General features: G+C 39.5%; 1 long non-coding RNA gene across 6 annotated transcripts in view; it reads left to right on the top strand.

The window, feature by feature from the left end:
- LOC143684443 (uncharacterized) overlaps positions 1-25,046 on the top strand; it is a 131,697-nt gene that overhangs the window by 48,347 nt on the left and 58,304 nt on the right. For 3 of the 6 annotated variants that reach the window (XR_013176059.1, XR_013176062.1, XR_013176041.1), the window contains one exon: positions 2,784-2,801. The exons of 2 other annotated variants lie outside the window; for them this stretch is intronic. This is a non-coding gene — a long non-coding RNA (uncharacterized LOC143684443). Of the gene's footprint in view, positions 1-2,783; positions 2,944-7,598; positions 8,076-25,046 lie in introns of those variants that run through there. One more of the 6 variants, XR_013176076.1, reaches the window with a different exon arrangement.

The following is a 25,046-nucleotide window of genomic DNA, read 5'->3' as shown; positions in this document are numbered from 1 at the left end:
ATGTAATTTTATGCTGTTCACATTTAAATACACTAAAATGACAACATAAAACTGAAGGATTATTCTCTAAAGAATTGTTGACCAAAATTGTTCAAAACGTATTATGATTCAAGCCTCCTCTTGCACTTGACTCATGCTTGACTCCTGTCCAATGTTTTTATGCCAAGGAAGGATGCTCTGTATTCACCATTATCAATTAAACATACATGCAGCCCGTCCACATATGACAGAGTTCTTTTGAATGAACTTGAACACCCTTGCCAGTGGGGTACGGGGTGGGGGTAAGTTAAGTGATAGCTTATCCAGGCCCTGAGCTTCCATGCCTTCCCCTTTTGCTCCTTCCCTTGGGGACATTTTGCCACATCTATAAGGCAGGAGAGAGGAAGTGAAACAGACCAGTTCACAGGCAGGATTACTTCACAGGGTGGTTCTCAGTTGTTTGTTTTCCTTGGCCTGCTTTGGAGCTGTTTTGGGACACATGAGATTCTCCAACCACCAGGCCCTTCCCAGACCTGATTTCCCTTTGGAATGACACATTATCCACCCTTCAAACGCAGCAATTGTAAATTCCTGCCTGGGGAGCAACAATTGCTTTGAATTACACACTATTTGAATAAACTGGTTTGGGATTAACAAGGCCTTATTGTTCTGGAATCCTTTCCTGAAATTTGCTGTAGTAATTTCTGATGACATTATATTCCCCTGCCTACCATTTGACTATGCAAAGGAACATTTTTTCTACACTGTAATTGGTCCTTTTTATTCATATGTAATATAAAAACCTCTTTTTACTGTTTTTCAGATTGTGATGCCCAAAACATTTCTTCATAACTCTTATACACATAAACACATGCGTACATCACACACACACGATTTGGGATTCTCCTCCTTACAATGTGCATATATGCTATTTTTTAAATGGACCTTGGGAGCACAGAGTTAAATCAGTAATAATGCCTGGCCATGGCATACTCTCATCATTGGTCTGAATATGCTCTAGTAAACATATTTTTATGACTACTCAGGACAAAAAAACTTACATTTACTCTATGCAAGTTTTCTCTGTTTTTTTAAATTTTCTCTCTCATACACTTTTTCTTTTTTTTGTAGGGGGGTTAAGTAGTGCATGGACTGGGAATCAAACCATGGTTTCCCACATGGAAGGCAAGAATTCTGTCACTGAACTACCTGTGCACCACCTCTGTCATACACGTTTAGTCATCCATAAATAGAACTCAATAACAACCAAATATGAATCTACCAAAATTTACTTTCTCACTAAACTTGGTTCTAACAGAAACAAAAGGGGATTTTTTTTAATGACACCAAAGTCTAAAGGCAACACTCATAAATGTGTTGAGGTCAAGATGTTTAATCAAACTTTAAGTACTTTTATTTTGATGAGCATTATTTGTTATAAACAGGCCTTTATAAAGCTTCTGAGTCAGAGAATGTGAAACCAATAAATTGAAGCTGTGATGGAGTCTGTCCAACTGAATCTAATACAGATTATGATGCTAGAAAGCAAAATCAACCTGAAGCCAAAATAACGATCAAGAAATTCTGTATTTCATTCATTGGTAATGAAATTAAATCTATGCACTGCTGAATGGAAATATAAATTCCAATTTCTTATTTATGTAAAAATTTAGGCCCACATAACTAGCACTCCTCCAAAAATAACAGCCTAATAGCACAATGTTTTAGAACAGGCTTTGATGAAATCCTTTTTTATCCATTTGCCCCCAAATCATCTTCTTAGATATTGTGTCTAAATTGCAATTTTTGTGCTGGGAGGATGTTGGAAGATATTTCAAATATGGTTATACTATAGGAACTATGATAAATTCCTTTTTGAAGAAAAGCATTCTGCAGTGACCATGAGCTCAGCTAAATAAAAAAATTTTTTTTTTCAAAAAGTTAAGTCTATAATCTGTACGGAAAGATTTTAGTCTATAAAGATGTGAGCCAACTTTCCCCCTTTTCAAGCCAGAGACTTCTTTGAAACATTTCCTATTAGAAAAGAAATAAAAAGGATAAGGCCATTGCTATTGTGAACCATAATTTCACTAGCAAGAAGATAGAGCTAATTCTTTTAGAGAACTTGTTTCAAAGTTGAGATGTAGATGAAATTCATTAGCACATTGAATTGGTTGGAACTTATGTGGACACATGGTTCACAGGCTGCATAAATCAAAAAGATCAATAAATTCAAAGTTGAGGCCTAAATCATGTAGGGATTTATAAGGGAGTAACAGATATTTTGAACTATACCCTGAGGAGATGTTAAAGTAAATCAAATCTTATAAGCTGATAAAAAAAAAATCCCTATGAGATTTAGAAAAACTGCCATCTAGTCTGAGTATTTATTATTTTTTTCTCATGAGTAGTGCATGACTACAAACAAATAAGTAGGGAAAAAAATGACAGGAAGTTTGAAGTATAAACTTCCAGATTTCTGGTAACACAATTTTTCATAGAATTGCTTCTAAATTAAACAGAAAAATTTGAGCCCCAAACATTTCATATTTGGTAAACTATTCAGGGAAATTCCACAAAATCTGTAGGCCAAGTAATTTATTTACTCTTACATTCCAACCTTTCCATTTAATTTTGCGTCAGCAGTTATAAAACTTGAGTAGACAGCTGGAATAAACTCAGGAGCTCTCTTTTCCAAGAACAAATTACATGTGCATCCTAGGCATATAAGAAAAGTCTTTTTCTTCCATAAATAGGCCCTTGTTACTGTAGAGAAACCTACTCCACACTCCTATCTCCCACAGATTGTTGTGAACTGACCATTCTCATCCACCTGGACCCCAGAAAATCACCTTGTTAGAGCTATGCTCTAGTGTGAGTGTGTGCTCCCAGTGCTAGAATCACTGATGGCTGTCATTGCTGTAGGAAGAACAAGAGGTTCGGCCCCACCAGGTGGTCATGCAGGTAATTTTCTCCTGGGCTAAGGTAGAGTTCCAAGAGCTCTTGGACCTTCCATGGCCCAGCATTTCCTCCCCTTCCTTCCTCTATATAGTATTTCACCCTGGAGTGACCTAGTTTGTAGGACTGCCCCTGTACCTTGGTTTATCTCCTTAGTACTAGAGCCCTACCCCTCAGCTGGAGTTCAATTACCTGTGTAGATAATTGATAGATACATGCCTTCCTATCTGCCAGTTGCCGGGAACAAGAAAATTGTCAAGTGCCATGACTCCTTCCTGACTTTGATCTACTACCCAGACACCCCCCCACAGTCATTTCTGTGTTTAATTTGCCCCCTGAATATACTGATAATCTGTCCTAGTTTGCTTTATCTACTACGCACACCCTCGCTACCCTTTTCAGAGCCAGTCAAGCAAGCCAGGTTAGTCTCCCTCCCTTGCATCAATCCAATTCTGGATTCCTCCCATTTTTTATCGGCTGGTGCTGCTAAAATGATGATGATAACAGTAATTAATGGTAGCTAAGAGTTTATTCTGTCTCAGGAACTGTCCTAGATGCTTCATGCACTTCATTTCATTATGACTATAAGACTTGGGGAAACTGAGGCAGGGAGAGGTTAAGTGACTTGTTCAGGGTCATCCAAAGAGAAAATAGCACAGCTATAATTTGGACCCAGATCTTTTTGATGTCAGGTAAATACTCTTAACCAGTAGACCAATGAGTCTTAACATATACTTAGCATCCATGTCATATATGCACAGTATGCTGGTTGGGGGGCAGTAACCCTTTGGGACATTACAAAATCTCCTTCCAGCAGGCCTTGGGTCTGGGCAGAAGGCCTTGGACACCATCCATTAGAAAACTACTATTATCTCTGCCACTCGTGTTTATGCTCCTACGACTTCAGCTTGGTTCACTGCTGGTAGAAACGGCTTGTTGGCAGTGATCAAACCTTTATACGTTATAGCAGTCATCAGTCAGCTCTCTAAGAGTGTAAGGGTTCCCCTGAGATTTAGGAAGCCCCTAATTACAGGGTTCTGGCCCAAACCTCTTATTTTACTATTTAGAACTACAGCTTAGAGAGAGCTGTAGTTTGCCCCATGTCACATGTCACATGGCTAGTTAATGGCAGGGCCAGGTCTAAGATTTCATGGCTTCTAGACCACCTTGTTTAGACTGGAAACATGGAAGGCCACATTATTTTGTATCCAGGGCTTCTGACAGCAAGCTAGATTGCTTTAACCTCTGACCTTTGCCTCTTATAATTTCCAAAATGGGTGAACCAAAAAAGGCTATTTTAGTTTCCTTGGCTGCTCAAGCAAATAGCATGTAGTGGGTTGGCTTAAACAATGGAAATTTGTTAGGTCATGGTTTTCAAGCTAGGAGAGAGTCCAAATCAAGGTGATGCTTTCTTCCCAAAGACTGGCATTCTGGGGTAGCTGCCTGTGGTCTTTTGTCCTGGGCATCTCTGCCACATGGCAATGCACATGGTGGCCTTTCCTGGCCTCTCTCTTCCCTTCCAGGTTCTGTTGACCTTCAGCTTCTTGTTTCCCTGTGGCATTTTCTCTCTTTCCAAATTTCATTCTGCTTATAAAGGACTTCAGGAATAGGATTAAAACCCATCCTGATTGGGTTGGGCCATATCTTGACTGAAGTAACCACATCAAAAGGTTCTACTAACAATGGGTTCACACCAACAGGAATGAATTAAGTTTAAGAACATGTTTTTCTGGGGGTACATACAGCTCCAAACCACCATAGGGCCTAACTAAAAGGGTGACGAATGTTGCTTATCAGTAGCAAATTGTTCTACAGGAATTGCTGCTACCACTCTTCTTTGTCTAGGACCAGGACTTTTTGAGTCCATTACCAGTCTTGGTCCAGAAAGAGATGTTTATTGATGTGTTCATTTAATTGTGATCTAATATACACTACATAACACAAGCAGCTTCATGATAAGAATAGCAGCTTTTGTTGAGCACTTAACTACACACTAGGGATTGTTCTAAGTAAGCACTTTAGATGTATTAACTTATTCAAACTTCACAAAACAAACATGTTTTACCATCACCATTTTACAGTCTTAGAGAGGGTAAGTAACTTGCCCAAGGTTATACAGCTAAGAAGAGGCAGAACGAGGATTCTAGAATTATATACCTCTAGAATCCATACGTACTCCTGCACTAGCGTGGCTTTCATGAGAAATCAGGAATGGGAGTTTTTGAAGACACACAGAAAGACATAGGATCAGAAACTTTTTCAGGAAGAAGAACAAAGTACCAGTTTTCACAGGCATCCATATTCCTAGGTTCAAGGCTTACCTACCTGCTGACAGGGAGCCATGTATCGCCTCCAGGGTCTGCAATTAGCTTTTAGAGCCTTTCACTTTGCTCTCGGAAACTGTTATCCAGCCCCATGTCACTTCAATTCCTGAATTTAAAATTTAGAGTAGATAGGCTGCACAGAAACACAGAAAAGGAACCAAATAAAACTACCAACAAAATAAAACTTTGGCAGTTTTCAAATCTTGTTGCATAACTCCTTGCTTGGGAAGAAATGCTCAAAAATCAACAAAAGGAGAAAAAACAGGATGTTAAAAAGCACAAAAGCACTTTCATTATGTTTCTAGGAGTTTGCTGCCAGACTAAGACTTCTTCTGCCAAAAATAACATGCCTCTTCCCTAAAACCTACACAATTTGTGCCTTGCTGGGAATTTGGCAGCATTTTTTAGGTGAAACCATAGCTCCCACCAAGCTCATTTTTAAAAAAACGTCTGGGAGATGAGTACACACACAGTGAGGGAACACCCAAGGGGATCATTGGTGCCGCAGCCCCTGCTGTGAGTGATGCACCCCATAATGCTTTGACCCAGAGACTGTCATCTGGCAGGGACCTCCTTCAGCACACCCACATCCATTGGGGGTCACCATCTGAAGGCCTTTGTCCTGGGGGATGCAAATGATACAAGAGCAGGAGAATGGGAAGGGTAGGGGTCCCCAAGCCAAACTAACCCATGCTCAAATCCTAGATTCACCAATTCCTAGTGCTTAACCTCTCTGAGCCTCCATTTCCTCATCTGCAAAGTAAGAATTGAAATGCTATCCAGAGAGCGGGCAATGGTGGCACAGTGTCAGAGAATTCTCGCCTGCCATGCCAGAGACCCAGGTTCGATTCCCAGTGCCTGCCCATGTTAAAAATAATGATAATAATAAAATACTATCCAGGGCAGTGCAGTGGTGGCTCAGCAGACAGAATTCTTGCCTGCCATGCCGGAGACCTGGGTTTGATTCCTGGAGGCTGCCCACGCCAAATAAATAAATAAATGCTATCCAGCAGGGTTATCATGAAGACTAAAAGCAGTAGCATGCGTAAATTGCCTGGCACAATGTCTGGAAGTAGTAATTTAACCCCCTCCAACTTGGGAGAAGACTGTATAGAACCAAATGAATGACAGCCAGGAGCAGAGAAACTGAGGATGGGGCGGTGAGGTGAGAGGCTGAGGGTCCATGAGAGAGGGGAAGAGAAAAACAGAGAGGAGGACTCCGGGATGGACGAAGAAAAGATAGATTCAAGGAGAAATGAAAATTATTTTGATCTTTCCTGTAGCAAGATTTTTCAAGTACTAAAACTCCACTCTTCTGAAAGGACTGCATTATTATTATTGTTGAATGTTAAGATAATCTTGAAACATTCATTGATTTTTCTTTTCTCTTAGATTTCCTTTTCCCCCTGGCCCTATCTCCCCATTTGAACAAATATGCCATTCTTTGCTCACACTTCAGGGATGAGACTTGAGAGTAAATATAGTTCCACCTATAAATGGCAAGAGTTTCAGAAGATGTAAGTAAGGCAGAGGCCATCATCCATCCTGTCCTGCCTTGTGCCAACATTTGTGGTGGTGGCAGCAGTGGTAGCTTTCTGATCCCACCTTTCACATTTCTAGAACAGCAGTGTGCTCATGAGCTCAATAGTTCGAGTGACAGCCTCCTGATCACCCACATTCCTAATATGGGGTGGGAGTCAGTTCTATGATATGCATGCAGGTAGTGATTCCAGGAGGCCCTCGTCTCTTCCTTCAGTGGTTCCAGAATCTCGTAAGTGCTGACTCTCCTCTATTAATTCCTTCTATACTTAAAAATCTAGTCTGGTGCCTGTTTCTTGCACTAAAGATGTACCATTACTTTATAAAAAAAAAAAAAGAAAGAAAGTCTGCCTGGAAACACTTTAAAATTTAACTGGAGAGATAGGACAGTAATGCAGAAATGTTTATGGCACCAGAAAACCACGCCATGTTCCAAGGCAGCAGTGCAGACTGCAGATCTCAGAGCTCAGAGGCAAAAGCACCCACCATTCCAGCTTTGAGGCAAGGTGGGACTTGAAGGAACTGTCTTCTAAGACAAGCAATGCACTCTCTGGCTGATTTTCCCATCAGAGTTGACCTTGGCCTTTGCCTTGCTCCTCATCTCCACCTCCATACATTTCTCTTGTGAAGCTCTGCTCACAGGGAGCTCCCATCCCTTGAAAGTCTACAAAGTACTGAGCACCTTTCTCCTTTCCTGTTATTAGCATATCTCTTTCTTAGAATATACATGTCTCTGTATGTTTCAAAGCAGTTTATAGTTTGCAGTAAGCATAACCATATGGATCTTATTTATTTCAGAATGTGAGCATCTGTTGCCTATCAAGCATTATCCGTGCACATGAGGACTCCCAAGAACTGCTTGCTGTTATTTGTTAGAGGAGCTTCAAGGGCCAGCTTCTGTTGTCTGCAGGCAGCTCAAGAAGTCTGCTACTGCTGTCACTGCCAGTGCCACCTAAAGAATATTTGATTAGCTTTATTGAAAAGGAACTGACAGTTGAAGCCACTTCTCCTGAGGCTGGAAAGCCAGTGGGAGACTGAACTTCCCTTTAAGAAGCACTTTCTATATGGAAATACTAGTGGTCAATGAGAGGGAGGGGTAAAGGGTATGGGATGTATAAGTTTTTTCTTTTTTCTTTTTATCTCTTCTTCTGGAGTGATGCAAATGTTCTAAAAAATTATCATAGTGATGAATACACAATACATGATAATATTGTGTGCCATTGATTGTACACCATGTATGGAATGTTTGCATGTTAAGAATGCTTGTGTTTGTTTGTTATTATATTTTTAAAAAATTAAAAAATTAATAAAAGAAAAATAAACAAGCACGTTCCATATCAGACAATAGACTTAGCTTTAGGATTTTAGTGAACCCACATTTTTCTAGGTCATGCCACTGTGGGTATAACTTAGAAGTGGGTTCCTTGATTTTCCATCACATGGTGACATCCTCTCCTTCAGTTGACTTCCAGCCACCAACTCCTCCCTGTGGCTTTCTCTTTATAAGGCCTAAGACCCATGCTGAGTCAGTTGTCCACATTTAAACTAAAAATAGCATCTTCAAAAGGTCCTATTTACACTGGGTTCAGACCGACAAGAATGAGATTAAGAACATGCTTTTTTTCTGGGGTACATAATCTACCACAAGGGATGAGAGTAGGAAGAAAGGTGCGGGGCTGGAAGTTAATTAGAAGAATGCTGGGCTCAAAGTTGGCTCACCTCAACCTCCCCAAGTTGAATTCTTGATATTCTCACAAGCAGTGTGGACAACAAAAGCTATAGGCTGAGCCCCCAGTCTTGAGGTTTGTTCATATGAAACTTAACCCCACAAAGGATAGGTCAAACCTACTTAAAATTAGGCCTAAGAGTCACCCCCAAGAGAACCTCTTTTGTTGCTCAGATGTGGCCTCTCTCTACAGCCAACACAACAAGCAAACTCACCACCCTCCCCCTGTCTATGTGGGACATGACCCCCAGGGGTGTGGACCTTCCTGGCAACGTGGACCAGAAATCCTAGAACGAGCTGAGACTCAGCATCAAGGGATTGAGAAAACCTTCTTGACCAAAAAGGGGAAGAGTGAAATGAGACAAAGTCTCAAAGGCTGAGAGATTCCAAACAGAGTTGAGAGGTTATACTGGAGGTTATTCTTACGCATTAAGTAGGTATCACCTTGTTATGCAAGATGTAATGGAGAGGCTGGAGGGAACTGCCTGAAAATGTAGAGCTGTGTTCCAGTAGCCATGTTTCTTGAGGATGATTGTATAATGATATAGCTTTCACAATGTGACTGTGTGATTGTGAAAAACCTTGTGTCTGATGCTCCTTTTGCCTACCTTGTCGACAGACAAGTAGAATATATGGAACAAAAATAAATAATTGGGGGAACAAATGTTAAAATTAATTTAGTTTGAAATGCTAGTGATCAATGAAAGGGAGGGGTAAGCAGTATGGTATGTATAATTTTTTTCCTTCTGTTTTGTTTTATTTCTTTTTCTGTTGTCTTTTTATTTCTTTTTCTGAATTGATGCAAATGTTCTAAGAAGTGATCATGATGATGAATATGCAACTATGTGATGATATTGTGAATTACTGATTATATATGAAGAACTGAATGGTTATATGTTAGGAATGTTTGCGTTTCTTTGTTATCATATATATTTTTTAATTTAAAATAAACAAAAATAGTTAAATGATTAAAAAAAAATTGGCTAACCTCATAAATTCCCAACCCATGGCTCCAGGCCCAGTTAGGGCCTCCTTTTCCCCTTAAGGTTACTTCAACTACCATCAGCCTCCAGATCCAATCACTGTCTCTCCCAGGAGCCAAATCCCCAGCTGGTCAGATCCACTGGGTCCAGCACATGTCCTGAGCTTCCTGCATCCACATAAGTGGTTGACTTCAGCCATGGTAACATTAGTCATGCTTATTGTTGATTGAAAACAAGGGTAAGTGGTAACCAAGGACTCACGGTGGTTACTGTTCCTTATTAATTACAACAAGACTATAAAAAGTCCCCAAATAGAATATGGTCTCCCATCCTACTTATCCTTGCTGCACATGCAGACTTTTCCCCTCCAGTGGTAGAATGTTTGTCTCAGTCCCTGAAATGAAGCCACATATCTATCTTTCCCAAGTTTTGCCTATGGATTTGCTGACTTTTTTTTTATTATTATTAATTAACGGAAAAAAAAGAAATTAACACAACATTTAGAAATCATAACATTCTACATATGCAATCAGTAATTCTTAACATCATCACACAGATGCATGATCATCGTTTCTTAGTACATTTGCATCGGTTTAGAGGAACTAGCAACACAACAGAGAAAGATATAGAATGTTAATATAGAGAAAAGAAATAAAAGTAATAGTAAAAGAAAAAACCAAACAAAAAAAACCCTATAGCTCAGATGCAGCTTCATTCAGTGTTTTAACATGATTACTTTACACTTAGGTATTATTGTGCTGTCCATTTTTGAGTTTTTGTATCTAGTCCTGTTGCACAATCTGTATCCCTTCAGCTCCAATTACCCATTATCTTACCCTGTTTCTAACTCCTGCTGGACTCTGTTACCAATGACATATTCCAAGTTTATTCTCGAATGTCCGTTCACATCAGTGGGACTATACAGTATTTGTCCTTTAGTTTTTGGCTGGACTCACTCAGCATAATGTTCTCTAGGTCCATCCATGTTATTACATGCTTCATACGTTTATCTTGTCTTAAAGCTGCATAATATTCCATCGCATGTATATACCACAGTTTGTTTAGCCATTCTTCTGTTGATGGACATTTTGGCTGTTTCCATCTCTTTGCAATTGTAAATAACGCTGCTATAAACATTGGTGTGCAAATGTCCGTTTGTGTCTTTGCCCTTAAGTCCTTTGAGTAGATACCTAGCAATGGTATTGCTGGGTCGTATGGCAATTCTATATTCAGCTTTTTGAGGAACCGCCAAACTGCCTTCCACAGTGGTTGCACCATTTGACATTCCCACCAACAGTGGATAAGTGTGCCTCTTTCTCCACATCCTCTCCAGCACTTGTCATTTTCTGTTTTGTTGATAATGGCCATTCTGGTGGGTGTGAGATGATATCTCATTGTGGTTTTGATTTGCATTTCTCTAATGACCAGGGACATTGAGCATCTCTTCATGTGCCTCTTGGCCATCCATATTTCCTCTTCTGGTAGGTGTCTATTCAAGTCTTTTTCCCATTTTGTAATTGGATTGGCTGTCTTTTTGTTGTTGAGTTGAACAATCTCTTTATAAATTCTGGATACTAGACCTTTATCTGATATGTCGTTTCCAAATATTATCTCCCATTGTGTAGGCTGTCTTTCTACTTTCTTGATGAAGTTCTTTGATGCACAAAAGTGTTTAATTTTGAGGAGTTCCCATTTATTTATTTCCTTCTTCAGTGCTCTTGCTTTAGGTTTAAGGTCCATAAAACCGCCTCCACTTGTAAGATTCATAAGATATCTCCCTATATTTTCCTCTAACTGTTTTATGGTCTTAGACCTAATGTTTAGATCTTTGATCCATTTTGAGTTAACTTTTGTATAAGGTGTGAGATACGGGTCTTCTTTCATTCTTTTGCATATGGATATCCAGTTCTCTAGGCACCATTTATTGAAGAGACTGCTCTGTCCCAGGTGAGTTGGCTTGACTGCCTTATCAAAGATCAAATGTCCATAGATGAGACGGTCTATTTCTGAGCACTCTATTCGATTCCATTGGTCGATATATCTATCTTTATGCCAATACCATGCTGTTTTGACCACTGTGGCTTCATAATATGCCTTAAAGTCTGGCAGCGCGAGACCTCCAGCTTTGTTTTTTTTCCTCAAGATGTTTTTTGCAATTCGGGGCAACCTGCCCTTCCAGATAAATTTGCTTATTGGTTTTTCTAATTCTGAAAAATAAGTTGTTGGGATTTTGATTGGTATTGCATTGAATCTGTAGATCAATTTAGGTAGGATTGACATCTTAATTATATTTAGTCTTCCAATCCATGAACACGGTATGCCCTTCCATCTATTTAGGTCTTCTGTGATTTCTTTTAACAGTTTTTTGTAGTTTTCTTTATATAGGTTTTTTGTCTCTTTAGTTAAATTTATTCCTAGGTATTTTATTCTTTTAGTTGCGATTGTAAATGGGATTCATTTCTTGATTTCCTCCTCAGCTTGTTCATTATTAGTGTATAGAAATGATACAGATTTTTGAATGTTGATCTTGTAACCTGCTATTTTGCTGTACTCATCTATTAGCTCTAGTAGTTTTGTTGTGGATTTTTCCGGGTTTTCGACGTATAGTATCATATCGTCTGCAAACAGTGATAGTTTTACTTCTTCCTTTCCAATTTTGATGCCTTGTATTTCTTTTTCTTGTCTAATTGCTTTGGCTAGAACCTCCAACACAATGTTGAATAATAGTGGTGATAGTGGACATCCTTGTCTTGTTCCTGATCTTAGGGGGGAAGTTTTCAATTTTTCCCCATTGAGGATGATATTAGCTGTGGGTTTTTCATATATTCCCTTTATCATTTTAAGGAAGTTCCCTTGTATTCCTATCTTTTGAAGTGTTTTCAACAGGAAAGGATGTTTAATCTTGTCAAATGCCTTCTCTGCATCAATTGAGATGATCATGTGATTTTTCTTCTTTGATTTGTTGATATGGTGTATTACATTAATTGATTTTCTTATGTTGAACCATCCTTGCATACCTGGGATAAATCCTACTTGGTCATGATGTATAATTCTTTTAATGTGTTGTTGGATACGATTTGCTAGAATTTTATTGAGGATTTTTGCATCTATATTCATTAGAGAGATTGGTCTGTAGTTTTCTTTTTTTGTAATATCTTTGCCTGGTTTTGAGGGTGATGTTGGCTTCATAGAATGAATTAGGTAGTTTTCCCTCCACTTCGATTATTTTGAAGAGTTTGAAGAGAGTTGGTACTAATTCTTTCTGGAATGTTTGATAGAATTCACATGTGAAGCCGTCTGGTCCTGGACTTTTCTTTTTAGGGAGCTTTTGAATGACTAATTCAATCTCTTTACTTGTGATTGGTTTGTTGAGGTCATCTATTTCTTCTTGAGTCAAAGTTGGTTGTTCATGTCTTTCCAAGAACCCGTCCATTTCATCTAAATTGTTGTATTTATTAGTGTAAAGTTTTTCATAGTATCCTGTTATTACCTCCTTTATTTCTGTGAGGTCAGTAGTTATGTCTCCTCTTCCATTTCTGATCTTATTTATTTGCATCCTCTCTCTTCTTCTTTTTGTCAATCTTGCTAAGGGCCCATCAATCTTATTGATTTTCTCATAGAACCAACTTCTGGTCTTATTTATTTTCTCTATTGTTTTCATGTTTTCAATTTCATTTATTTCTGCTCTAATCTTTGTTATTTCTTTCCTTTTGCTTGCTTTGGGATTAGTTTGCTGTTCTTTCTCCAGTTCTTCCAAGTGGACAGTTAATTCCTGCATTTTTGCCTTTTCTTCTTTTCTGATATAGGCATTTAGGGCAATAAATTTCCGTCTTAGCACTGCCTTTGCTGCGTCCCATAGGTTTTGATATGTTGTGTTTTTGTTTTCATTCGCCTCGAGGTATTTACTAATTTCTCTTGCAATTTCTTCTTTGACCCACTCGTTGTTTAAGAGTGTATTGTTGAGCCTCCACGTATTTGTGAATTTTCTGGCCCTCTGCCTATTATTGATTTCCAACTTCATTCCTTTATGATCCGAGAAAGTGTTGTGTATGATTTCAATCTTTTTAAATTTGTTAAGACTTGCTTTGTGACCCAGCATATGGTCTATCTTTGAGAATGATCCATGAGCACTTGAGAAAAACGTGTATCCTGCTGTTGTGGGATGTAATGTCCTATAAATGTCTATTAAGTCTAGCTCATTTATAGTAATATTCAGATTCTCTATTTCTTTATTGATCCTCTGTCTAGATTTTCTGTCCATTGATGAGAGTGGTGAATTGAAGTCTCCAACTATTATGGTATATGTGTCTATTTCCCTTTTCAGTGTTTGCAGTGTATTCCTCACGTATTTTGGGGCATTCTGGTTTGGTGCGTAAATATTTATGATTGTTATGTCTTCTTGTTTAATTGTTCCTTTTATTAGTATATAGTGTCCTTCTTTGTCTCTTTTAACTGTTTTACATTTGAAGTCTAATTTGTTGGATATTAGTATAGCCACTCCTGCTCTTTTCTGGTTGTTATTGCGTGAAATATCTTTTCCCAACCTTTCACTTTCAACCTATGTTTATCTTTGGGTCTAAGATGTGTTTCCTGTAGACAGCATATAGAAGGATCCTGTTTTATCATCCATTCTGCCAGTCTATGTCTTTTGATTGGGGAATTCAGTCCATTAACATTTAGTGTTATTACTGTTTGGATAATATTTTCCTCTACCATTTTGCCTTTTGTATTATATATATCATATCTGACTTTCCTTCTTTCTACACTCTTCTCCATACCTCTCTCTTCTGTCTTTTCGTATCTGACTCTAGTGCTCCCTTTAGTATTTCTTACAGAGCTGGTCTCTTGGTCACAAATTCTTTCAGTGACTTTTTGTCTGAGAATGTTTTAATTTCTCCCTCATTTTTGAAGGACAATTTTGCTGGATATAGGAGTCTTGGTTGGCAGTTCTTCTCTTTTAGTAATTTAAATATATCATCCCACTGTCTTCTAGCTTCCATGGTTTCTGCTGAGAAATCTACACATAGTCTTATTGGGTTTCCCTTGTATGTGATGGATTGTTTTTCTCTTGCTGCTTTCAAGATCCTCTCTTTCTCTTTGACCTCTGACATTCTAACTAGTGTTGTCTTGGAGAACGCCTATTTGGGTCTAATCTCTTTGGGGTGCGCTGCACTTCTTGGATCTGTAATTTTAGGTCTTTCATAAGAATTGGGAAATTTTCAGTGATAATTTCTTCCAGTAGTTTTTCTCCTCCTTTTCCCTTCTCTTCTCCTTCTGGGACACCCACAACACGTATATTTGTGCGGTTCATATTGTCCTTGAGTTCCCTGATACCCTGTTCAAATTTTTCCATTCTTTTCCTGATAGTTTCTGTTTCTTTTTGGAATTCAGATGTTCCATCCTCCAAATCACTAATTCTATCTTCTGTCTCTTTAAATCTATCATTGTAGGTATCCATTGTTTTTTCCATCTTTTCTACTTTATCCTTCACTTCCATAAACTCTGTGATTTGCTTTTTCAGGTTTTCTATTTCTTCTTTATGTTCAGCCCATGTCTTCTTCATGTCCTCCCTCAATTTATCGATTTCGTTTTTGAAGAGGTTTTCCATTCCTGTTCATATATTCCGCATTAGTTGTTTCAGCTCCTGTATCTCATTTGAACTATTGGTCTGTTCCTTTGACTGGGCCATATTTTCAATTTTGTGAGTATGATCCGTTATCCTCTGCTGGCGTCTGGGCATTTAGTCAGACTTCCCTGGGTGTTGGACCCAACAGGCTGAAAGATCCTTCTGTGAAATCTCTGGGTTCTGTCTTTCCTATCCTGCCCAGTAGGTGGCGCTCATGGCACATGTTTGTCTGCGGGTTCCACCAGCAAAAGGTGCTGTGGGTCATTTAACCTTGGAAAACTCTAGCCGTGGGGGAGGTTCGCCAGCCGAAGCGGCTTGGAAAAGTGCCAGCCGGCCCAGGGGTCCGAATGCTGGGAGGGTCGCCGGCCGCCGCAGCCTGGGAGAGCACCCGACCGAATTTCCTAGTCGGCCCGGGGCGCCAAGCGTGGTGGGAGGGCGCCAGCCGCCGTGGCCCGGGAGAGTGCACCGTTCCCAGCCGGACCGGGGAGTCACGTGTTTGGAAGGGACCCCCCCAGTCACCGTTCTCCACGGTCTGGGGATTTCCGACCCAACTCTCTCAGTTGGTCCGGGAGGCCTTGCGTGGTGGGGGCGCCAGCCGCCGCGGCCCAAGGGTACCGCCTGCCCAATTCTGCCAGCTGGCCTGGGAAGGAGGAAGGGAGGGACTCCAGCTGGGAAAGCCCCCACCCCTCGGCGATCTCACCGGAGCTGGTTCTCCCAGACAGTCAGCCGTTCCAGGATGGGGTACTCTGTCCCTTTGATCTCCGTCATGGCTCCGGGAGCTGCTCTGTATCGTCTCCACTCCCCCAGTAGCTGTTCTGGAGGAGGAAATGTGAGGGTGGCAAGGTTGTCGAGGACGGTGGCGGAGGTGCTGGTGAAGGCGGCAGAGGGCATGGTGGTGGTTGGAGAGCCACCGGAGCAGGAGGAGAAACGGAAGGATAAGATGGCGGATGGAGCCCCAGAGCAGGAGGGGAAAGAAAAGGATAAGATGGCAGATATAGCGCTGGAGCAGGAGGGGAAAGAGAAGGGCAAGATGGCGGCAGGAGCGCCACCAGCGGAGAAAGAGGGAGAGGAGGGCTGGCTGGCTGGTGGCGGGAGCGCCGCCTGCGGAGAAAGAGGGAGAGGAGGGCTGGCTGGCTGGCAGTGGGAGCACCTCCCGCGGAGAAAAAGTGCTGACTTTTTTTAATAACAGCTTTATTGAGATATAATTCACATACTATACAATTCACCCACAAAGTATACACTGCAGTGGTTTTCGCATATTCAGAGTTGCACAACCATCACCATCAACAATTTTAGAACATTCTCAACACCCTCGAAAGAAATCCAACCCCGATAGCAGTAACTCCCATTCCCCTCCCCCCCCACCCCCAGGCTGTAAGCAATCAATAATCTACTTTCTGTCTCTATAAGTGTGTCTATTCTGGACATTCCATATACACGGAATCATATACTATATGGTTCTGACTGGTTTTTGTAAAGATAAATAAATTTGGATCTTGTCCTGACAGAAAATAACCAGATCAAACATTTGCTTTCCAATGATAGGCTGGTCAGGATGCTCATCTTAATGGGACAAAGAGAGTCTTTTCATGCAGCAAATAGAAATATCATACTCCATGCAAATTTGACTTACAATCAAAAGAGACTCCAAGAGGAGTTTAATGGTCAAAAAATGTGCAATCGCATGAACAACATGTTGAACAGGGCATTTGGCAAGCCAGTTGGCAAATTTAATGAGGCCTAGCTACGCCCTCTAAGAGGTATGTCTTGGGAAATTAATCCCCTTACTACTTGCAGTTCTCTCCCCAAGAGGGATTCATAAGTATGAAATGAGCATCTTATTTTATTTCCATGTCTTGATAGAATAAGAAAAGGACACATAGAGGATGTAATATAAAATTAGCCTCTCTGTGCACTTCAGGGGAAATCACAGCCTCAGAGCCTGACCTAGGGCCAGAATTCAGGGCTTACTGCCCTACAATGTTGGTTAATTTGGCAGATAAGATAAACAGCATAGAGAATTAAAGTAAGTATTTTGAAATGATAAAGACAAAAGAAAAAACTAATTAGCCAGCTTGTACATTGTCTATCTCTAAGCCCTGAGGTATAGTTTTACTTCCTTGGAATTTGAATATTTTAAAAGATTGCTTACAAATACATGTGAAATAAGAGTTTCAGAATCCTTTGGCAAGCACATGAGGTGAATCAAGGACCTGTCTATGTGATAAAGCTCACTGTAGCTTCTACAATGTGAGGTATGGAAGGCAGGCCTTTATTAGAAAAAGGTGCTGCTCAGATAAGCAAACTTAAGCTAGAAAAGATTTACTGAGCTTGTACAACAGCAATAAGTGAGGTGAGAGAGGGAAGGAGGGTGGCTTCTACTGTCCTTAACAAAAAGTGAAGGATATACCTGATAGTGGCCTGTTTCAGGCATTGCTTGGAAATGAAATCCTCTCTCAACAAAGTACTCAAATGTTATCTGGACTTTCAGTGATGGAAGACCACAGCTACTCCTTTCTCTTCCCTGGAAATTTATACAAAGTTTAGGTTCCTTTATAGGCCTCCAAGAAACTGCCAAATCACCTTCTCCAATAGCCCAATGCATAGCCAAAGAGGAAGGAAGAGAACAAACTACTCAGTTTATCTACTCAGTTAAGCTGGTAGACTAACATAGATTCTAAAAGGAAAAAACGTAATATGATAATTACTGTATATACTGTTAATACTGTTTTATAATCTCTCAGTTGTAATTTTCTTATCTCTCCATCTGCATTTTAATTGTCTTGAAGGTAGGGAATATGTTTTCCCTTTTTGATGTCATTCATTGCACCTGGCACAGAGGGCCGGGGGCACTTGATCATTGCTGGCTGATGGTGCGAGGCAGGGAAGCCACACACAAGTAGGCAGAGAAGAAACAAGGGGAAGAAGCAAATTTTTCAACAAATTAAAAAATCAACTTGTGGCTAATCAATAGTTAATCACAGGAGGTGGAGCCAAGATGGTGGTTTAGTGAGATGTGGGATTTAGTTCGTCCTCTGTAGGAGCTAGTAAAGAGCCAGAAACAGAACAGAACAACTGCTGGAGCCACATTAGTGACTGGACATACAGCATACCCCAGTCTGGACCAGCTGGACCGGCTGCAAGCCCACCCAAAACCGTGAGTCCCCCAAGCCACGATGGCTGGCGCCCCTCCCCCACAGGCTGCCTCCCAGAGGGAAAAGGAAAGAAACTTTACTAGCAGCAGGATCTGAGCACAACCAAACTCCAATTGTGGAATTAATTAACAAATTGTAACTACTAAAAATAGGCCCCTAGCTAGGCTGAACCTCCAGTAAAAGCTGAGGTTGCTTTTTGCCCCAGCGCAGAGGGGGCAGGGCAGATGGAAAAACAAAAAACAGAGGTTTTCTTGGATTGGACAGCACAAAAATACTTGAAAGGATCTGGGCCTTAAAGGAAAGGAGGGGGCACATAGGACCTGGAGAAACACAGAGCAATGTACCAACTTAAGCTGTTAATTGGCAAACCCAAGGAATGGGGGTCCTGTTATGAAAAGGATTTTTTTTTCTTTTTTGTGGCTGTGTTTCTAAGGCTTGACTGCTCTTTGGATACAACTGCAAGGCTTCTCACACTCCAACTGCCCCAGGCAGAGCTTGTCTGGAGGCTGTGCCTTCCTTGGAGAGGGGTGGGGCCCAGCTCAGGTGGAATCCCTCCCTTAAGGAATTCAGACTCCAGGGTCTGGAAAACTGAAGTGATTAAAGCCAGCCTACAACCTCTCCTCTGTCTCAACACCCCCAGCAGGGAGAGTCTACAGAAGTTAAAGGTACTGCATGGCCTTATGCTGTTGGGTCCCGCAGGCAGGTAAGCACCACATACCGGGCAGGATAGGAAAAATACAGTCTAGATGTTTCATAGGAAAGTCTTTCAAGCTTCTGGGTCTCACCCTCAGGGAAAACTGATGCAGGTGACTCTTACATCCTGAGAAGAGACCAATTTGGTCTGAGAAAATCTGACTGGGATCTATAATACCTAAATAGAACCTCCTAAGGAGGGGTGGGTGGGAAGTCACCATAGAAGCAGGGCAAAGAAACAAGAAAACAAGAACTGAAAAATTCTGATCTGTTAAACAAAACCTAAGCTAGAGGTCTCGAATAAACTGAACTGAGTGTCAAAGAACAGATAACAGAGTCATCCAGCAAGAAAATCCTAGGTTAAAAAAGTGAAAATAATTTCCAGAATAAACTAATTAAGGATATTAAATGCCTAGACGCCAGCAAAAAATAATGACGCATACTAGGAAAACTGAAGATATGGCTCAGTCAAAGGACAAACCAACAATTCAAATGAGATATAGGAGTTGAAACAATTAATTCAGAATGTTCAAACAGACATGGGAAACCTCATCAAAAATCAAATTAATGAATTGAGGGAGGATATAAAGAAGGCAAGGAATGAACAAAAGAAATTGAGAGTCAAAAAACAAAGCACAGAATTTATGGGAATGAAAGGCACAGTAGAAGGAGATAAAAAAAAAACAATGGAAACGTACAATGTTAGATTTCAAGATGCAGAAGATAGGATTAGTGAACTGGAGGACGGGACATCTGAAATCTGACAAGCAAAAGAAAATATAGGGAAAAGAATGGGAAAATATGAGCAGGGACTAAGGGAATTGAATGACAATATGAGGTGCACAAATATATTTGTGGGTGTCCCAGAAGGAGAAGAGAAGGGAAAAGGAGAAAAACTAATGGAGGAAATTATCACTGAAAATTTCCCTACTCTTATGAAAGACTTAAAATTATAGATATAAGAAGTGCAGTGTACCCCCAATAGAATAGACCCAAATAGATGTACTCCAAGACACTTACTAATCAGAATTTCAAGATATCAAAGAGAAAGAGAGAATCTTGAATAGAGCAAGAGAAAAGGAATCCATCACATACAAAGGAAACCCAATGGGACTATGTGTAGATTTCTCAGCAGAAACCATGGAGGCAAGAAGACAGTGGCATGATATATTTAAGACACTAAAAGAGCAAAACTGCCAACCAAGAATTCTATAGCCAGCAAAACTGTCCTTCAAAAATGAGGGGGAAATTAAAACATTTTCAGGCAGAAAATCACTGAGACAATTTGTGACCAAGAGACCAGCTCTGCAAGAAATACTAAAGGGAGCACTAGAGACAGATACAAAAACACAAAAGAAAGAGGTGTGGAGAAGAGTGTAGAAATGAAGACTATTAGGAAAGATGAAAAAGAAGAAAAATTAGATATGACATATAAAATCCAAAAGGCAAAATGGTAAAAGAAAGTACTACCTGTACAGTGATAATGCTACGTGTTAATGGATTAAGCTGCCCAGTGAAAAGACATAGAATGGCAGAATGCATTAAAAAACAGGACCCATCTGTATGCTGTCTACAGGAAATGCATCTTATACCCAAGGATAAACACAGGTTGAAAGTGACAGGTTGGGAAAAGATATTTCATGCAAAAAACAATCAGAAAAGAGCAGGAGTAGCTATACCAATATCAAACAAATTAGACTTCAAATGTAAAACAGTTAAAAGAGACAAAGAAGGAAACTATATATTAATGAAAGGAACAATTCAACAAGAAGACATAGCCATCATAAATATTTAAGCACTGAGAGAGAGCGCTCCAAAATATATAAGGCAAACACTGAAAAGAGAAATAGATACATCTACCATAATAGTTGGAGACTTCAATTCCCCACTCTCATCAGTGGATAGAACATCTAGTTAGAGGATCAGTAAAGAAACAGAGAATTTGAATAATACAATAAATGAGCTAGACTTAACAGACATTTATAGAACATTATACCCCACAACAGCAGGATACACCTATTCTCAAGTGCTCATGGATCATTCTCAAGGATAGGCCATATGCTGGATCACAAAGCAAGTCTCAATAAATTTAAAAAGATTGAAATCATGCCAAACACTTTCTCAGATCATAAAGGAATGACGTTGGAAAGCAATAATGGGCAAAGGGCCAGAAAACTCACAAATATATGGAGGCTCAGCAACACACACTTACACAACCAGTGAGTCAAGGAAGAAATTACAAGAGAAATCAGTAAATATCTCAAGGCAAATGAAAATGAATACACGACATATGAAAATTTTATGGAATGCAGCAAAGGCAGTACTAAGAGGGAAATTTATTGCCCTAAATGCCTATATCAAAAAAGAAGAAAGAACAAAAATCAAGGAATTAACTGTCCACTTGGAAGAACTAGAGAAAGAACAGCGAACTAACCCCAACACAAGCAAAAGGAAAGAAATAACAAAGATTAGAGCAGAAATAAATGAAATTGAGAACATGAAACAATCAAGAAAATCAACAAAACCAGAAGCTGGTTCTAGAGAAATCAATAAGATTGATGGACCCTTAGCAAGGTTGACAAAAAGAAGAAGAGAGAGGATGCAAATAAATAAAATGAGAAATGGAAAGGAGACATAACCACTGACCCCGCAGAAGTAAAGGAAGTAATGGGAGGATACTATGAACAACTTTGGCTAAAAACTCGACAATGTAGATGAAATGGACAGCTTCGTAGAAAGGCATGAACAACCCACATTTACTCGAGAAGGAATAGATGACCTCAACAACCAATCACAAGTTAAGAAACAGAATTAGTCATTAAGAAGCTCCCCAAAAAGAACAGTCCAGGACCAGATGGTTTCACATGTGAATTCTGCCAAACATTCAAGAAAGAAACAGTACCAATCCTGCTCAAACTCTTCAAAAAAATTGAAGAGAAGGGAAAAGCAACCTAACTCATTCTACGAAGCCAACATCACGCTCATACCAAAGCCAGACAAAGATATTACAAAAAAAAACAAAACTACAGACCAATCTCTCTAATGAATATATATGCAAATTTCCTCAACAAAATTCATGCAAATTGAATCCAACAGCATGTTAAAAGAATTATACACCATGACCAAGCAGGATTCATTCCAGGCATGCAAGGATGGTTCAACAGAAGAAAATCAATGAATGTAATACACCATATCAACAAATCAAAGCTGAAAGCCACATGATCATCTCAATTGATGCAGAAAAGGCATTTGATAAAATTCGACATCCTTTCCTGTTGAAAACACTTCAAAGGATAGGAATACAAGGGAACTACCTCAACATGATAAAGAGAATATATGAAAAACCCACAGCTAGCATCATCCTCAATGGGGAAAAACTGAAAACTTCCCCCATAAGATCAGGAACAAAACAAGGATGTCCACTATCACCATTATTATTCAACATTGTGTTGGAAGTTCTAGCCAGAGCAATTAGACAAGAAAAAGAAATACAAGGCATCAAAATTGGAAAGGAAGAAGTGAAACTCTCACTGTTTGCAGATGAAAAGATACTGTATGTCGAAAAGCCCAAAAAATCCACAGCAAAACTAGGAGAGCTAATAAATGAGCACAGTAAAGTGGCAGGTTACAAGATCAACACTCAAAAATCTGTAGTGATTCTGTACACTAGTAATGAACAATCTGAGGGGGAAATCAAGAAGAAAAATTCCCTTTACAATTGCAACCACATTCCTAAATATTTTAAGAATAAATTTAACTAATGAGACAAAAGACCTATACAGAGAAAACTACAAGAAACTGCTAAAAGAAATCACAGAAGATCTAAATAAAGGGAAGGGCATATCGTGTTCATGGATTAGAAGACTAAATATAGTTAAAATGTCAATTCTACCTAAATTGATTTATAGATTCAATGCAATGCCAGTTAAAATTACAAAAAATTACTTTTTAGAAATAGAAAACCAATAGCCAAATTTATCTGGAAGGGCAGGGTGCCCCGAATAGCTAAAAGTATTCTGAGAAAGAAAAATGAAGTCGGAGGTCTCACGCTACCTGACTTTAAGGCATATTATGAAGCTACAGTGGTCAAATCAGCATGGTAATGGCATAAAGATAGATATACTGACCAGCGGAATCAAATAGACTGTTCAAATATAGACCCTGTCGTCTATGGACAGTTGATCTTTGGTAAGGCAGTCAAGCCAACTCACCTGAGACAGAACAGTCTCTTCAATTAAATGGTGCCTGGAGAACTGGATATCCACATGCAAAAGAATGAAAGAGGATCCATATCTCATACCCTATACAAAAAATTAACTCAAAGTGGATCAAAGGCCTAAACATTAGCTCTAAGACCATAAAAAAACTGTTAGAAGAAAATGTAGGGAGACATCTTATAAATCTTATAATAGGAGGCAATTTCCTAGACCTTACACCCAAAGCACAAGCATTGAAGAAAGAAAGAAAGAAATGGGAAATCCTTAAAATTAAACACTTTTGTGCATCAAAGAACTTTGTCAAGAAAGTAAAAAGACAGCCTACACAATGGGAGAAATATTTGGAGACAATATATCAGATAAAGGTCTAGTATCCAGAATATATAAAGAGATTGTTCAATTTAACAACAAAAAGACAAACAACCCAATTACAAAATGAGCAAAAGACTTGAACAGACACTTCTCAGAAGAGGAAATACAAATGGCCAAAAGGCACACGAAAAGATGCTCAACTTCCCTGGCTATAAGGGAAAGGCAGATCAAAACCACAATGAGATATCATCTCACACCCACCAGAATGGCCACTATCAATAAAACAGAAAACGACAAGTGCTGGAGAGGATGTGGAGAAAGAGGTACACTTATCCACTGTCGGTGGGAATGTCAAATGGTACAACCACTGTGGAAGGCAGTTTGGCAGTTCCTCAGGAAGCTAAATATGGAATTGCCATATGGCCCGGCAATATCATTGCTAGGTATCTACTCAGAGGACATGAGGACAAAGACAAAAATGGACATTTGCACACCAATGTTTATAGCAGCATTATGTATAGTGGCCAAGAGACAGAAACCACCAAAATGTCCATCAACAGATGAGTGGCTAAACAAGCTGTGGTATATACATATGATGGAATATTCTGCAGCTGTAAGACAGAATAAAGTTATGAAGTATATAAAAACATGGATGGATCTTGAGGACATTATGCTGAGTGAGATTAGCCAGAAGCAAAAGGACAAATACTGTATGGTCTCACTGATGTGAACTAACATTAATGAATGAACTTGGAGAATTTCAGTTAAGAGCAGAGGTCAACAGGAGATAGAAATAGGGTGGATATTGGGTAATTGGAGCAGAAGGGATACAGATTGTGCAACGGATTGACTGTAGAAAGTCAGAAGTGGATAGCACACTACCTAACTATAATACAATAATGTTAGAACACTGAATTAAGCTGAATGTTAGAATGATAGAGGGAGGAGGCTGGGGGCACAAATGAAATCAGAAGCAAAGATAGACAATAAAGACTGAGATGGTATAATCTAGGAATGCCTAGAGTATATAATGATAGTGACTAAATGTACAAATTTAAAATGTGTTTGCATGAGGAAGAACAAAGGAATGTCAATATTGTAGGCTGTTGAAAATAGACGGTAACTCATATTTAAAACTTTAACTTATGTGTAAGATGAAAGCAAAAAATATCTATTTGGCACAAAATTTACATTTCCTAATAAAACATTTCCTAATAAAACTTATGTGGACCACTTAATTGAACACCATAAGTACATGGAACCTTGAGTAGGGCATGAGATTTTGTAGGTTCATCCAGAGTGATGGCCAAATAAATCCCAGAGTGATTTGAACAGTGAACAAAAAAGTATTTGCAAAGTCCTCTTGGGGGAAAGGTGAGAAAGAGGGAAAACTCAACTTCCCCAAGTAGAAAATTCTTGATATTCTCACAAGCAGTGGGAACAACCAAAGCAATAGGCTGAGCCCTCAAACTTGGGGTTTGTTCATATGAAACTTAACCCTGCAAAGGATAGGCTAAGCCTATTTAAAATTAGA

Source organism: Tamandua tetradactyla, chromosome 1, assembly GCF_023851605.1.
Source record: "Tamandua tetradactyla isolate mTamTet1 chromosome 1, mTamTet1.pri, whole genome shotgun sequence".
Taxonomy (NCBI): Eukaryota; Metazoa; Chordata; class Mammalia; order Pilosa; family Myrmecophagidae; genus Tamandua; species Tamandua tetradactyla.
This window is presented reverse-complemented; position numbering and strand designations above follow the sequence as displayed.